The 14,881-nt window shown below is 44.9% G+C and overlaps 1 protein-coding gene across 2 annotated transcripts in view; it reads right to left on the bottom strand.

Annotated features, from left to right (window-relative positions):
• The window catches only part of DLGAP4 (DLG associated protein 4), a 340,702-nt gene that overhangs the window by 157,688 nt on the left and 168,133 nt on the right, over positions 1 to 14,881 (bottom strand). The gene's annotated exons all lie outside the window — the stretch shown is intronic.

Below are 14,881 nucleotides of genomic sequence, written 5' to 3'. Positions count from 1 at the left end.
CCCCTTGACAATTTTGCCCCACTGTCCATAATTTCTCAAATAAAAAGGTGCCAACTGTAGGTAGCTAACAAGGAAATTAATAATAGTAATTTCAGCCCATGTGTTTTGTGCAGTTCTTCAGTTGGCACAATTTGGTTTTTAATTGAAGAGGGAAACTTTTCATTTTTATTTGCATTATAGCCAGTTTTCCTAGAAAGGTTTTCAGTGCTGAATGCCTTCTGATTTGGGTTCTTTGTTCACCTCTATCTGTTTTATTGATATTCAGATTGCTGTATTAGTGTAGAATTGTAGTTTGTTATGTAATCTTGAATTGGACATTTAAAACGTCAAGCCATTACCAAGAGTGTCCTTCTAATACTTATACAACTGCTGCTATCAGGCTAGAAAAATGGAATCATTTTATGAGTTTCTCCAATGAAGAGGAATATGCCAGTTCCCTGTAAGTGGGAGGCTCAGCCCTTTATCAGGAACTGCTTATCTCCGCTCCATGTGGAGGAGCACATGAGTGCGGCCTCCCGAGGAAGATCACTCTCCAGACCTCCTCTGGCTTTACTAGGGAGAGAGGCAAGGAGGCAACATTGTTGGCGTGGTGCAAATAGACCTGCAGGAGTTCCAGACTGGCTCTGCCAGGGTGTTTGTACCACACATACCTCTCTGTCTCCCTCCCAGTAAGCAACAGCGACTCAGCTATTGAGAGATCAGGTGAGTACTGCTGCCCTACCATTCTATCTGCTATTGCCTGTCCAGTAGCTGGCCATCTGCATCTCCTATGCAGGAATGGGTGTTAAGAGGGCTTCCTGTGCTCATGGTGCTTCATTTGAACAACAAGGTCTACTTCAGTACTGGTGTGCCTTGTGGTTTTGTTCTTTGGTGCTACCACCTGGTTTGCCCGCTACAGTAATCATGATTTGTTTTTGGTCCTGGGCTTGCACTTCCTAGCTACTGACATGCTGCAGACTGCAAGCACAGCCCTGATGCAGAGAAATGTGATGCAGGGGGGGCTAAGATGATGATGGAATCTTGTCCTGTCTTTTGGACAGGAACCAGGGATGTACAGAAAAGTGTCCATTGTGGAAACAGAAAAGGAGAAATACATAGGAGACTAGGTTGCTACCGGATAATGGGAAAGAATAAAAGAGGACTCGTGTCCATTCCCAGAAAGGAAAGCAGGAAAGGTTGGATTTTCATCTCTGCTGGAAAAGAGCAGAAATGACCTTTCTCAGCTAATTGGGCAGCTCCCAACAGAACACTAAAAACAGAATAAAACTTCAAACATTAAAAACTTCCCCAAACAGGGCTGCCTTCAGATGTCTTCTAAAAGTCAGATAGTTGTTTATTTCCTTGACATCTGATGGGAGGGTGTTCCACAGGGCAGGCGCCACTACTGAGAAGGCCCTCTGCCTGGTTCCCTTTAACCTCACTTCTTGCAGGGAGGGAACCACCAGAAGGCCCTCAGAGCTGGACCTCAGCGTCCGGGTAGAACGATGGGGGTGGAGACGCTCCTTCAGGTATACTGGGCCAAGGCCGTTGAGGGCTTTAAAGGTCAGCACCAACACTTTGAATTGTGCTCAGAAATATAAATTGAGATACATGCCTGAGAACAGTTTGCTGTAGTAGATAGAGAGAGAAGCCAAAGAAACCTGGGTCCACATCCCTGTTCTGTAATGGAACTCACAATATTATCTTAAGGCAGTCACTCTCTTCCTTCCCCCCTTAACCTGAAACTCCCATTTGGAAATCTAAGAAACTATTGTGGGGACCACAAAATACCCATTTCACAGAAGGAAAAACTGGTGTTGCTCGGTATCCTCCTCTAAACAGCTAAAACATCTACAGAAATGACCAAAACGAATAAAACACTGACAAACAGCAGACATCCTCCCACAAAACAGGCAACACCCAAACCAAACAAAGGAAACCAAACAAACTCAAATCTGTCATTAAAAAAATTAAACTTGTGAGTGGCCTTGGAGAGCAATGAGTGTGTGTGTCTTGAAGGCACAATGAGCACTTTTATATCCCACTGATCTACAATCAATCAATCAATAGATCAGTTGGTTTAATGTCAAGAATAATACTTTTGTTTCAAAGAATGGAAGTGAACGAGGAACTAGATTGTGGAACAGCCCCCTGCAGCCACAGGTTAATTGTAAGAAATCCCAATATCCCATATCCAATCAGAAATAAGATCAGTTATATAAAATGGGGCTTAGTCTCAGCTAAGTGGGTACTGGAGTGCAGCTTTAATTTCTTTTATCATCTTGCCTCTCATTGGTTTTAAGTCTTCAGATCAGATTACCAGTGCAATCCCACCCATGTTTACTCAAAAGCCCTATTGAATTCAGTAGGGCTCACACCCAGGTAAGTGGGGCTAGGATTGCAGTCTTAATCATTACGTGCATTCCCAACATGTGAACAACTGGATCCCCATCATACAGTAATGTGTGGAGAAAAACACCTGTTCCAAGAGGGCATTATGGGCTAAGCCTTCCATGTAATCTAAGGTGAAGTCCGGCACAGAGCTCTTGCCAGGTCATTAAAGCAGGTTGGTACAGTAATTAATGATCATTTCGGAGCTGTGTGTGAACAAGGAGGTCAATTTCCAATTTCCCAACTGTGTTAAGCCAGTTTTAAGGAAACCAACTGTGAATAAATCTATGTCAACCTGATTAGTCCTTAATTAATATTGCTAGGAATGATACATGTATTCCTTCACCCCAATGGGGCTAGGACTCAGCTAGCATTGATTCTCTCCTTTGGAAGAGTGGAGCAAAAACATTCTTAACCCATTCATAGCTAGATTTTTTTCTGATCTCCTGTATAATGGCAGAAGCTCAGTTTGTCCAGAGTCAAATAGAAGATATTTTAAGATGGTTTTAAAAGTCTGGGTTCACTCACCACCCTTTCCCAATTCTCCAAAGTTCCCCGAGAAAAAGGATTGATTGTTCATCCACTATGAGAACTGCAGTTCGGTATAGGCCTTCTAACAACTCTCGTCACCCTTAACAAACTACACTCTCCATGATTGTTTGGAGGAAGTCACCACTATTACAAGTGGTACAACACTGCTTTAAATGCTTAGTGCGGGGGGGGGGGGGAATTAAGATATACTGAGGAACTAACCCATGCCAAGTTAAAAAGGATTACCCATAGAATTACCCCAAAAGTGTATTATTCTAACAGAAAGGATAATGGAATCAGGAATAATAAAGTTTTATATTTGCATATATACTGCAGTACATAAGGGAGCATGCAACTGAAAAATAATCTAAGTAGAACATTTATCTTGCAATAAATATATTTGCATATGAAATATCTTGAAAATATTTTGATTTCTTGCTTAGCCTATATAGAAATGTTCAATGTACAGCAACACAAGAACAGTTGCACACACAGTTTAGCACTAAGTAAATGGAAGGGAAAAATACAACATGCATACCCTGCAAGTGTCCAGGGAAAACCGGGACGTCCTGCTTTCCCCTGCAAGAAAACGGTGCCTCAAGAGCACGGCTCTGAAAAAAAGCATGTATTTTGGGCTCTGTGATCTCACACAGTTCATCTCTAGATTTTCCGCACATCTGATAAGATCCAATTCAACAGGTAGGATTCATTCCCCTGGGTGAAACCACAGCGATTTCTTTTAAGGCTGAAGACTAGGGTGTGTGTGTATTCATATATATATATATATATATATATGCAGGTTTTGGTGTCCTCGGGTGTCTTCCCGTGTAAAAGTTGGGGTGTCTAGGCGACGTTTCGACGAGGTCTCACTTGTCATCTTCAGGCTGGTGCTTTCGGCTTCTTGTTACTGGAACAGAGCAGGATCTCAGTGTTTGAGTTCCTATAAATACTGTTGAGGGGGTGTGGTGTATAGCCTCCAATGTTCTGGGCAGAGAGGAAGTTCCCAGGCTAGTGTGCCTTTTCTTCTTTTGTTCCTTAATTACTTGAGGGATATCTTGAGTGATTTCTTGAGTGATATCCTGAGTACCACTTAGGTGGGTCATTAGGTGTGGATTAGTTGCTAAAGTCTTTGTGTCTTGACCTCTTGAACTTTGTGAAGAGTTTTTCTGAGAAGATGGCTGTACTGCACTTAGTTGTGCTCTGGCTTGGCTTCGTGTATAGGGGCGAGCTGTGGTTTTGTGGCCTGTGTCAGCCAGATCTGTGTAGGGATTGCAGGGGGGTGCAGCATCCGGAGGTGCCACCATGGTTTGGCTACTGGATGGTGGCTCAGATATGTTGACGACACCTTTGTAATTTGGCCACACGGGAAGGAAAAACTGGATAGCTTCCTCACACATCTCAACAGCCTACACCCCAAAATACAATTCACTATGGAAATAGAAGCCAACAACCAACTTCCCTTCCTTGACGTCCTAATCTACAAAAAACCTGATGGCTCCCTAGGACACACTATCTACCGGAAAAAAACACACACCAACCGCTACTTACATGCACAATCACACCACCACCCTGCACAAATAAACTCCGTAGCCAAGACTCTCATCTCCAGAACCAAACGCCTGGCTGACAAAGACCACTTGACAACTGAGTTACAGAATCTCTCAAATGTGTTAATTGCCAATGGATACCAGCAAAACAGGGTTACGAAGCTAATCCAAAAAGAAACACCCCCCAAAAACCAAGACACAGAAGAAAACAATGGCATGGCCCTCCTTCCTTATATCAAGGGCACTACAGATAAAATTAGCAAAATCCTCCATAAACACAATATCAAAACAGCCTTTTGCACCAACCAAAAAATAGCCAATATCCTCAGAAACCCCAAGGATAAAATCCAGTTGGAAAACCAAGGGGTCTATGAAATACCCTGCAAAGTCTGCCCAGCCACGTACATTGGACAAACAAACAGACGAATAAATGCACGTATCGCAGAACACAAGAATGCCGTCAAAAAAGAAGAAAAAACTTCCTCTCTTTTCCAACACATGAAAGAAACAGGACACGAAATTAATTTTGCAGATTCCAAATTGCTCTTTAACATGGAACATCACCACAAGAGAATAATCATGGAAGCCATCGAGATAGAGAAACACCCTCACAACATGAACAAGCGTGACGACACATCCCGCTTGCCAGACATCTGGAAATTAGCCCTCCCCACAAAAACTGACACCAGATCCAGAGGCACACAGAACGCTATCACCAATCAACCACACCAGACCCAAACCCAGACCCTCTCCACAGATAAATTACAGACACCATCCAGTAGCCAAACCATGGTGGCACCTCCGGATGCTGCACCCCCCTGCAATCCCTACACAGATCTGGCTGACACAGGCCACAAAACCACAGCTCGCCCCTATACACGAAGCCAAGCCAGAGCACAACTAAGTGCAGTACAGCCATCTTCTCAGAAAAACTCTTCACAAAGTTCAAGAGGTCAAGACACAAAGACTTTAGCAACTAATCCACACCTAATGACCCACCTAAGTGGTACTCAGGATATCACTCAAGAAATCACTCAAGATATCCCTCAAGTAATTAAGGAACAAAAGAAGAAAAGGCACACTAGCCTGGGAACTTCCTCTCTGCCCAGAACATTGGAGGCTATACACCACACCCCCTCAACAGTATTTATAGGAACTCAAACACTGAGATCCTGCTCTGTTCCAGTAACAAGAAGCCGAAAGCACCAGCCTGAAGATGACGAGTGAGACCTCGTCGAAACGTCGCCTAGACACCCCAACTTTTACACGGGAAGACACCCGAGGACACCAAAACCTGCATTCCTGTACCCGTGAAAATCTACGAAAGCAAATATATATATATATATATATGCAGGTTTTGGTGTCCTCGGGTGTCTTCCCGTGTAAAAGTTGGGGTGTCTATGCGACGTTTCGACGAGGTCTCACTCGTCATCTTCAGGCTGGTGCCTTCGGCTTCTTGTTACTGGAACAGAGCAGGATCTCAGTGTTTTAGTTCCTATAAATACTGTTGAGGGGGTGTGGTGTATAGCCTCCAATGTTCTGGGCAGAGAGGAAGTTCCCAGGCTAGTGTGCCTTTTCTTCTTTTGTTCCTTAATTACTTGAGGGATATCTTGAGTGATTTCTTGAGTGATATCCTGAGTACCACTTAGGTCCACACCTAATGACCCACCTAAGTGGTACTCAGGATATCACTCAAGAAATCACTCAAGATATCCCTCAAGTAATTAAGGAACAAAAGAAGAAAAGGCACACTAGCCTGGGAACTTCCTCTCTGCCCAGAACATTGGAGGCTATACACCACACCCCCTCAACAGTATTTATAGGAACTAAAACACTGAGATCCTGCTCTGTTCCAGTAACAAGAAGCCGAAGGCACCAGCCTGAAGATGACGAGTGAGACCTCGTCGAAACGTCGCATAGACACCCCAACTTTTACACGGGAAGACACCCGAGGACACCAAAACCTGCATTCCTGTACCCGTGAAAATCTACGAAAGCATATATATATATATATATATATATATATATATATATATGAATGAAGCAGGAAATAACAGTCACCTAAACAACACATGCAGTTGCTCAGAATGGCCAGATGATTGCTAGTGTAAGTGCAACAGGGTAATATTGACTAGCATAATGGGCCCAATAGAAGCTTGACTATAAAATTCTGCTATGAAGCATCCATTCCTTTGGAGCTATAAGCATTTATCCTGAATTGAAGACACATAGATTATAGGCGTTATAAAATAGCCCAGAAGCAAGCTCATCTCTGTATAACCTCAGTGCACCCTCACACCCTGTCGTGTTTTATTCTCTGCTCACTCCATCCATGAATTTAGACTCAAACTGAGTTTCTATTTAATCTGGCTTTCTGATCCACCCGGGTGCACTGATGTGTCTATATCAATCAGGCAGTCAGTATATCAAGTTCTGGGAGAGCATCCCTGTTTATTCAAAACTGGGTACTCCCATGTAGCTCACCTGCTACTATTTGATATGGGATAGATACAATAGTCAGGGTTTCACCATTAGAAACTCTCAGAGGATAAAACTGAAAGTACTCCTAAAGTACTCCAGTGGCACAGTGAGTCAGTGTGTCTGGCTCTTAACCAGAAAGTTGGTGGTTCAAGCCCACCCAGGGATGGGTATGGGCAGGATTCCTGCATTGCAGGGGGTTGGACTAGATGACCCCTGAGTTCCCTTCCAACTCTACAATTCTATGAATCTATTAGCTATGTGCATGTGTGCACATTTTCCAGCCATTAGAATGTAGGAAAGAAATGGCAGCAGACAGCCAGTGCTCACTTTGCAGTGCAATAATGCTCATGCTTATAATGTATCTTCAAAGCAGTGTGCGGACATTAGCAAATTCATTACTTCCGTAGAAGAGAAGCAAATTTGCCACTTGCAATTTATGCTCCTTACAAATAAGAAAGGCTTGCCTATAAGTGACGATTGCCTATAAGAAGAGGAAAGATTATTGCTTTTCTTCAGGCCTTGATACTGGAAGGTTTTCACCAACACTGTAAAAGCTGCCTCAAACAACACATGTCTGCTGTTATTTATTTCCATTTATAGTGGTTTCTAAATTAAAAATTCTGCAATTTTATCCTAGCCATCCCATACAATCCCTAGAACAGTCATCAGGCCTCATATGACTAATAAGTAGCATTATTAAAAACGACACTTAAGTGAGGTAGCGCAAGATGAGTTTTAATTTGGTGTCTCTGAGCTGTTTTTCATATTAAAGGCACTTTTGTGGATCTCTGCCAGGTGTTAAAAATATGCATGTGTAATGCGGGAGCATCAGCACACAATGCTGTTGTTCTGAGATTCAAGGGTAGAAATTATTCACTGATATATGTTTGTGGATACATCTACTCCCTGAGGATGAAAATCTCTCTCCATCCATTTCTGACCTATCCCCCATCTGTCTTGCCCATCTGGAGTAGCTTGTAAGCTCACTGGAACTGTTTCTTCTGTGCTCTATACAAACACCTAGAACAAATGGTGCTGAATAAATGCGTGGTAGTAGTTGGTAGAAGAATAGCCTCACCATGAATACTAGAATCTAAAACTTAAATCACACTTTGCTTCAAAATTCTTCTGGTGGGAGGGTGTGTGTGAATGTCTGACTCGGGAAATTGGGGGAATTTTGAATATTTGTGAATATGCATTTTAGCTCAGCATAGAACCACCCACTCTACACAGTCCTGATACCTGTGGCTTGCAAAGATGGGGCAAATGCACCAGGAAAAACCATATGTTCAGAGCAATTTGCTCCAGACAGTTTGAGCTAGGAAATGAAGGCCACATTCACATACTTTTAAAGCATTAAGATACCACTTTAAATAGTTGTGACTTCCCCCAAAGAATTTTAGGAACTGTGGTTTGTTAAGGGTGCTGGAAGTTGTTAGGAGACCCCTTGCCTCCTCCCAGAGCTACAGTTGCAAGAGTGGCGAAACAACCGATCCTTTTTCCAAAGGAACTCTGGGAATTCTTTGGGAGAAGCCATGACTGTTTAAAGTGGTGCCATTGTGCTTTAAATACATGGTGTGAACGTGCCCTAAGCCACATAACAGGGAAGCAATGGCTCAATTCCCAGTTGTCACAACAGTAATTTTTTTTGCTGCTGTACTCCTTCAGATTTGCAACACTCATTTTGCAGGCTATGGATGATTAGTAGGACAGAAGGTATAAAATTATTGCCGGTTTTCTATGCATATGTAGGTACATGCCCAAGAAGAGAGTGCGTGCTATATGACTGATTCTCTATATCTACTTCCTGCATGTTGATCCCCAGTAAATCTAAACACCCCCTGGAGTACGTTACTTACAGTCTTGATTCAAGACTGAGCTAGTCGTGGAATTGTTTGAAGTTCTACGTTTTTCCACCCGAGCAGCACAAAGGAGATGAAAACACTTCCCCATGAATGCCCCCTTTTGTTGGGGTGGGCCAGCCCTTCCATGCAGCTTTTGCTGGCGGGGTTAAATAGAATTAAATGCCTGCAGCAAATCACATTGTACAGGAGAAATTAGCACTATACAGTTGCAATAAAGCGTATCAGATGAAATGAATGAAGGTTATGATCCTATTGAATAGTAGATCTCAGAAAGCAGTTGGAAACAGTCACTTCTCATCAAATGGGGCTGGTAAAATGGGGATCACTACAGAAGCTCATTACCCAACACTTCATTCATTAAGTTCCAAAATTTTGCTAAATGTTTGCCCAATATTAGGGATATGAAGGTGGTTGTCCCCATCAGATGGTAACTACTGTGAGTCTATACAAGCATTTTTCATGCTCATCCAGATGATCCCAATTTTAGGGATTGCTTTTTAGTGTCTCCAATCCCCACAATCCAAATATACAGAGTGTTTGCCCTGCGGTTGTTCACATGCTGGGTCATACAGTTCTAAGAGATTATTGCTGGCTATGAGGTCTAAAAGGTTGACTTCTTGAGCTATGTGTGGGCATGTCCTGAGTGTTGAGGTGGGGGAAGCTTCCTGAAGCATAGTACATGGGATGGTGACAGCCAGCCATGTGCACATACTTTAAGCCATTTTTGCCATGTGCACATACTTTAAGAACAGCTGTGTGTGTGTGTGTGTGTGCTCCTGGACTCAGCCCTGAGTCCAGATGCCCAGGTCTCTGCAGTGGCAGTTCAGAGTTAAACAACAACAACAACAACAACAACTTATTTACACCCCGCCCATCTGGCTGGGTTTCCCCAGCTACTCTGGGCGGCTTCCAACAAAATATTAAAATACAATAGTTTGTTAAACATTAAAAGCTACCCTAAAGCTAGTGCACCAGCGTTGCCAATTCCTTGAGATGTTTGATTTGACCGCAGTGACACATGCCATAGCTACATCCCGATTGGATTACTATAATGTGCTCTATGTGGGACTTGCCTTTGAAAAGTGCTCATAAACTTTGAAGAGCTGCAGCCAGATGGTTGACTGAAACTGGTTATAGGGAGCATACAACTGACTTGTTACAACAGCTCCACTGGCTGCCAATCTATTTCCAGGCACAATTCAAAGTGTTGGCTATGACCTATAAAGTTGTATTAGGCTTAAGACTGGATTCCCTCATACAAACAGGCTCTGAGATCTTTGGGGGTGTGTGAAAGCCCCTCCCTAGATTATCCATTTATTTATTGCATTTATATCCCACCTTTTTCTCCAAGAAGCACTAGGTGGTGTGCATGGTTCTCCCTCATCTTCATTTAATCCCCATAATAACCCTGTGAGGTAGATGAGTCTCAGAGGCAGTGACGGGGCCCAAGGCCACCCAGTGAGCTTCATGAATGAGCAGGGATTTGAACCCTGGTATCCCAGGTCCTAGTCTGACACTCTAACTACTACACCACACATTGTTTTGTCCATCTGCCTACAGGTGAATACTTTCTTGTTCTAACTGGCTTTTGGAAACTGACTATTTTTAAGGAAAGGGCTGGTGCATGAGTAATTTTCCTTCACACTACTAGGGTAAGAGTAGTTTCCCCTCACTCCAGCAATGGTTTCTTTTCTACTTTGTTAAATACCAGGAATCCTCTTAATTTTGGAAATTTCTATGGCTTTACCACCAGACTGAAAGAGAATCTTCAATGCTAGGGCATGTCATACTTTGTTTCTCCAAATTGTATGATTAGGGTTAACCCCCCCCTGCATGTTAAATATATCAGGCCATAGCACACAGCAACCAGACCACCTCATCAATATATAAATAAACCCATGGAGTTTACCATGAACTGAGTGCTGCAGTTAGCAAGCTCCTTCTGGCAGAATGCCGGCAGAACCTCCACTTCTTCTTGTGTTCACTTGAGTAACCTGCGAGGCGCTAAGATGCCACAATGATATTTGTTGTGCAGCAAGATAGGAGAAGAGGAATGGCCAGTGGCCATTTGCTGACCTTGCAAGCCAAGCGGTAAATGAAGAAAAAGCCTCCAAGTGGCTGACAATGACCTTGGCTGACAAGACGTTTGATATACCAGGCATACCGTTAAGTTCCTATTAAGGGTGGTTATACTAGACAAATAAATATATAAAAGCTATTGAGGACAGTTGGGGAAAATGAAGAATTACATGAATGGAACAGCTGGGTTTTACCCCCCCAATAGAGCACCCATATAGTACAATACTTTAGGAGCATGTGATGGGTAAAGGCCTGCTGTTCCTACCCCGTGTGCATGCTTAATAAGCAAGTAATCTTAAACTCTGCACCAAGAAAAGTCCAGTTTATGCTGCATACATGCTATACCTTTAAAGCATATTCAAAACATATTTCCCCCCTGAAAGAATTCTGGGCACTCCAACAGTTTGACTTCACCCTCAAAGGCGCACTCCTCCATTGTCTCCTGCGACAGATGGATGCCAACTCTGTAGTCCCCAATCCCTTGTTACAACTCCCATCAACCCTTAAACAACAGTGCATGGAATTCTTGGGGGGGGAATGCACTTCAAATGTGCTTTGAAGGTACAGTGGTACCTCTAGATACGAACAGGATCCGTCCCGGAGCCCCGTTCGTATCCTGAAGTGAATGCATCCCACGTCTGCGCGTGCACAGGTTGCGATTCGCCGCTTCCTTGCATGCGCGTGACGTCATTTTGACCATCTGTGCATGTGCGAATGTTGAAACCCGGAAGTAACATGTTTCGTTACTTCCGGGTCGCTGCGGAGCGCAACCCGAAAGCGCTCAACCTGAAGCAACTTCAACCCGAGGTATGACTGTATTATGCAGGGGTAGGCAACCTAAGGCTTGGGGGCCGGATGCGGCCCAATCACCTTCTCAATCCGGCCCACGGATCCAATCCAGTGTACTTTTACATGAGTAGAATGTGTCCTTTTATTTAAAATGCATCTCTGGGTTATTTGTGGGGCATAGGAATTCGTTCATTTTTTCCCTTCAAAATATAGTCTGGCCCCCCACAAGGTCTGAGGTACAGTGGACCGGCCCCCTGCTGAAAAAGGTTGCTGACCCCTGGTATAATGTGTTCTTTGCTTATGTCTTCCTGTTGCTGGCTGGAGCCTGTGTATAAAGGGGAAGACGAGTACCCTGCACAGGAGAATCAGAACCGTGGAGAGTTCCCTGGGGAAAATTAGGCCAGACCTTTTTTATTTTGCAGTTAGCAGGGGATGTTAAAATTTAACTCTCTCTGAATTTCTATAAGGACTGCATCTTGTGGGGAAGTTTTAACCGTTCCTTCCTCAGCCACAATCCTGATGTGAATGCCCCTTCACAGCAATTAGTATTGGGGGGGGGGGGAGGGAACTCCCATTGCTACCAGTAAGGAAATAAATAACACATGTTAGCTGATTGATCAGGGGCACATTTTTTCATAAATAAAAATCATTTCCAAGGATTAACCTAACCCAGTGGTTTTCAACCTGTGTGCCTTGGCACCCTGGGGTGCCTTGAATGATAGTCAGGGGTGCTGTGGGCAACATTGGCCTCTGCCCCTCTTTCCTTCTCTCTCTCCTCTGATGCCTTCACGCGTCTCTGCCTCCCAAAGGCTTGCACACCTGTTTGTTCCAGCGGCCCTGGCTACAAGCTCCCAAGGCAAATGGTGCCTCTGGGACTGGCCAGGGGGTGCTTCCCAGGCCCCTGTGGGGCAGTGTGAGGAGGCACCTCTCTTTGGGGCAGGGGGCAGCTTAGAGACCAGGGGTGACAGCTGCAGCTGCCCAGAGGACTCCCAAGAAGAGGGGAGGCTGAGGGAAGGGAGGGTATTTGAAAAAGAGTGAGAGGTTGCCAGCTCTGCAGGCAAGGGGTGACATAACTGGGCTCCTGAGCCCCATAGGGGTGCTGCAGAAAAAATGCAGTTGTTCAAGGGAGCCTTGGACTCAAAAAGGTTGAAAACCTCTGACCTAACCAATTAAGCAACTAGATGTTGCAGTCTCTCTAATTTCTTTGAACCCCTCCTGAAAATCCCTGTTCTCCATCCTTGTACAACCCTCCACTTCCTGTACCTGACAGCAGAGGTAGCTAGCATGGACCCTCCAGCGGCAAACTACAACTCCCATCATCCCTGACCATTTGCTGTGCTGGATGAGACTGATGGGAGTTGGCTATCCCTTGCTTCCTGTAACTAAGCCTGCATCTAAGCCTATGGTCTCAATTCTATACACCTTTCCACCTGCAATGCCCAAGGTGGCTATTTCCCCCCAGGCTACTTTTGCCTGCATGTCTTCTGTTATCTTCCTTGAGCTGAATTTGGGTTCCTTAAGACAGGAGCCTGTCCTCTTATACTTTGGAAAGCGCCTTGCATGCTAATATTGCTAAACAAAGGCACACATGGACACACCCTTATTGAAATAGCTGAAAGTACAGGAAACAGAAGGGATGCGGGTGGCGCTGTGGGTTAAACCACAGAGCCTAGGACTTGCTGATCAGAAGGTTGGCAGTTCGAATCCCCGAGACAGGGTGAGCTCCCATTGCTTGGTCCCTGCTCCTGTCACTTGAAAGCACGTCAAAGTGCAAGTAGATAAATAGGTATCGCTCTGGCGGGAAGGTAGGGGACGCGGGTGGCGCTGTGGGTAAAAGCCTCAGCGCCTAGGGCTTGCCGATCGAAAGGTCGGCGGTTCGAATCCCCGCGGCGGGGTGCGCTCCCGTTGCTCGGTCCCAGCGCCTGCCAACCTAGCAGTTCGAAAGCACCCTCGGGTGCAAGTAGATAAATAGGGACCGCTTTCTAGCGGGAAGGTAAACGGCGTTTCCGTGTGCAGCTCTGGCTTGCCAGAGCAGTGATGTCACGCTGGCCACGTGACCCGGAAGTGTCTTCGGACAGTGCTGGCCGTGGCCTCTTGAGTGAGATGGGCGCACAATCCCAGAGTCTGGCAAGACTGGCCCGTATGGGCAGGGGTACCTTTACCTTTACCTTTTACTGGCGGGAAGGTAAACGGCGTTTCCGTGCACTGCTCTGGTTTGCCAGAAGCAGCTTAGTCATACTGGCCACATGACCCGGAAGCTGTATGCTGGATCCCTCGGCCAGTAAAGCGAGATGAGCACTGCAACCCCAGAGTCGGCCACGACTGGACCTAATGGTCAGGGGTCCCTTTACCTTTACCTTACAGGAAACAGAATAGTCAGGTGGTGGTGATCCTGCTAGAGTTTGGCTGTTGCAAGGTTAATAAACCAAAGATGATCAGAATTCTGAGGGGCCCAAAAGCATCCCAGGTAAAGCTGAGGTGGCCTTTCCCTCTGCAATCCCATATTTGTACCTAGATCACGGGAAACAGGCTTATACCAAGTCAGATCACTGCCCATCTAGCTCAGTACTGTCTACACTGACCTGCAGTGGCTTTCCAGGATTTCAGACAGGGGACAGTCCCAGGCCTACCATGCAGATGATCTCCCATGGAGCTACAGCATTTACATAGGCTTCTTTTGCCTGAACTTCATTTCAGAACGAAGCACAAAGACTCTGGGAATTAATCCACCAGCACTATTAGCAGCCCGTCCCCACTGCCATTTTATAACAAACATTATAATTATAAAGCAATAATCATAACTGTAATTACATCTCATTATTACTCCAATTTATTACGGCACTATCACAATTGCAATGTCACTGACAAGATTCATGCTGCAATAAGCTAACACGGCCTCTTGAGCCTCGCAAACTGGGGCACACCCCTTCCGACTATGGGCTGGCTGCACAAGAGCAGATCAGTGGTCCATTTCACCTCAGCATCCTCCTCTCTGGCTCTGGCGGTGGCCAATGCCTCCTGTTTCCGAGGAAGGCATAAAGCTCCTGTAATCACCTAACCGCAGAGCCCCAAGCTGTGTGCATGGAGCAGATTTCTTCCTGGCGCAGCTGGTTATCGTCTTATGACCTGAAGCATGAGGATTAATAAGCCTTTTAATTTTCATTCTAGTAGCAAGTGTAGCTGCAGCTTCTGCTGATAGCTGCAGAAATATCTAATCAT

The sequence above is a fragment of the Podarcis melisellensis genome (assembly GCF_964234715.1).
Source record: "Podarcis melisellensis genome assembly, chromosome: 6".
In the NCBI taxonomy this organism is placed as follows: Eukaryota; Metazoa; Chordata; class Lepidosauria; order Squamata; family Lacertidae; genus Podarcis; species Podarcis melisellensis.
Note: the sequence above shows the minus strand (reverse complement) of the source record. Positions and strands in the feature narration are given on the sequence as shown.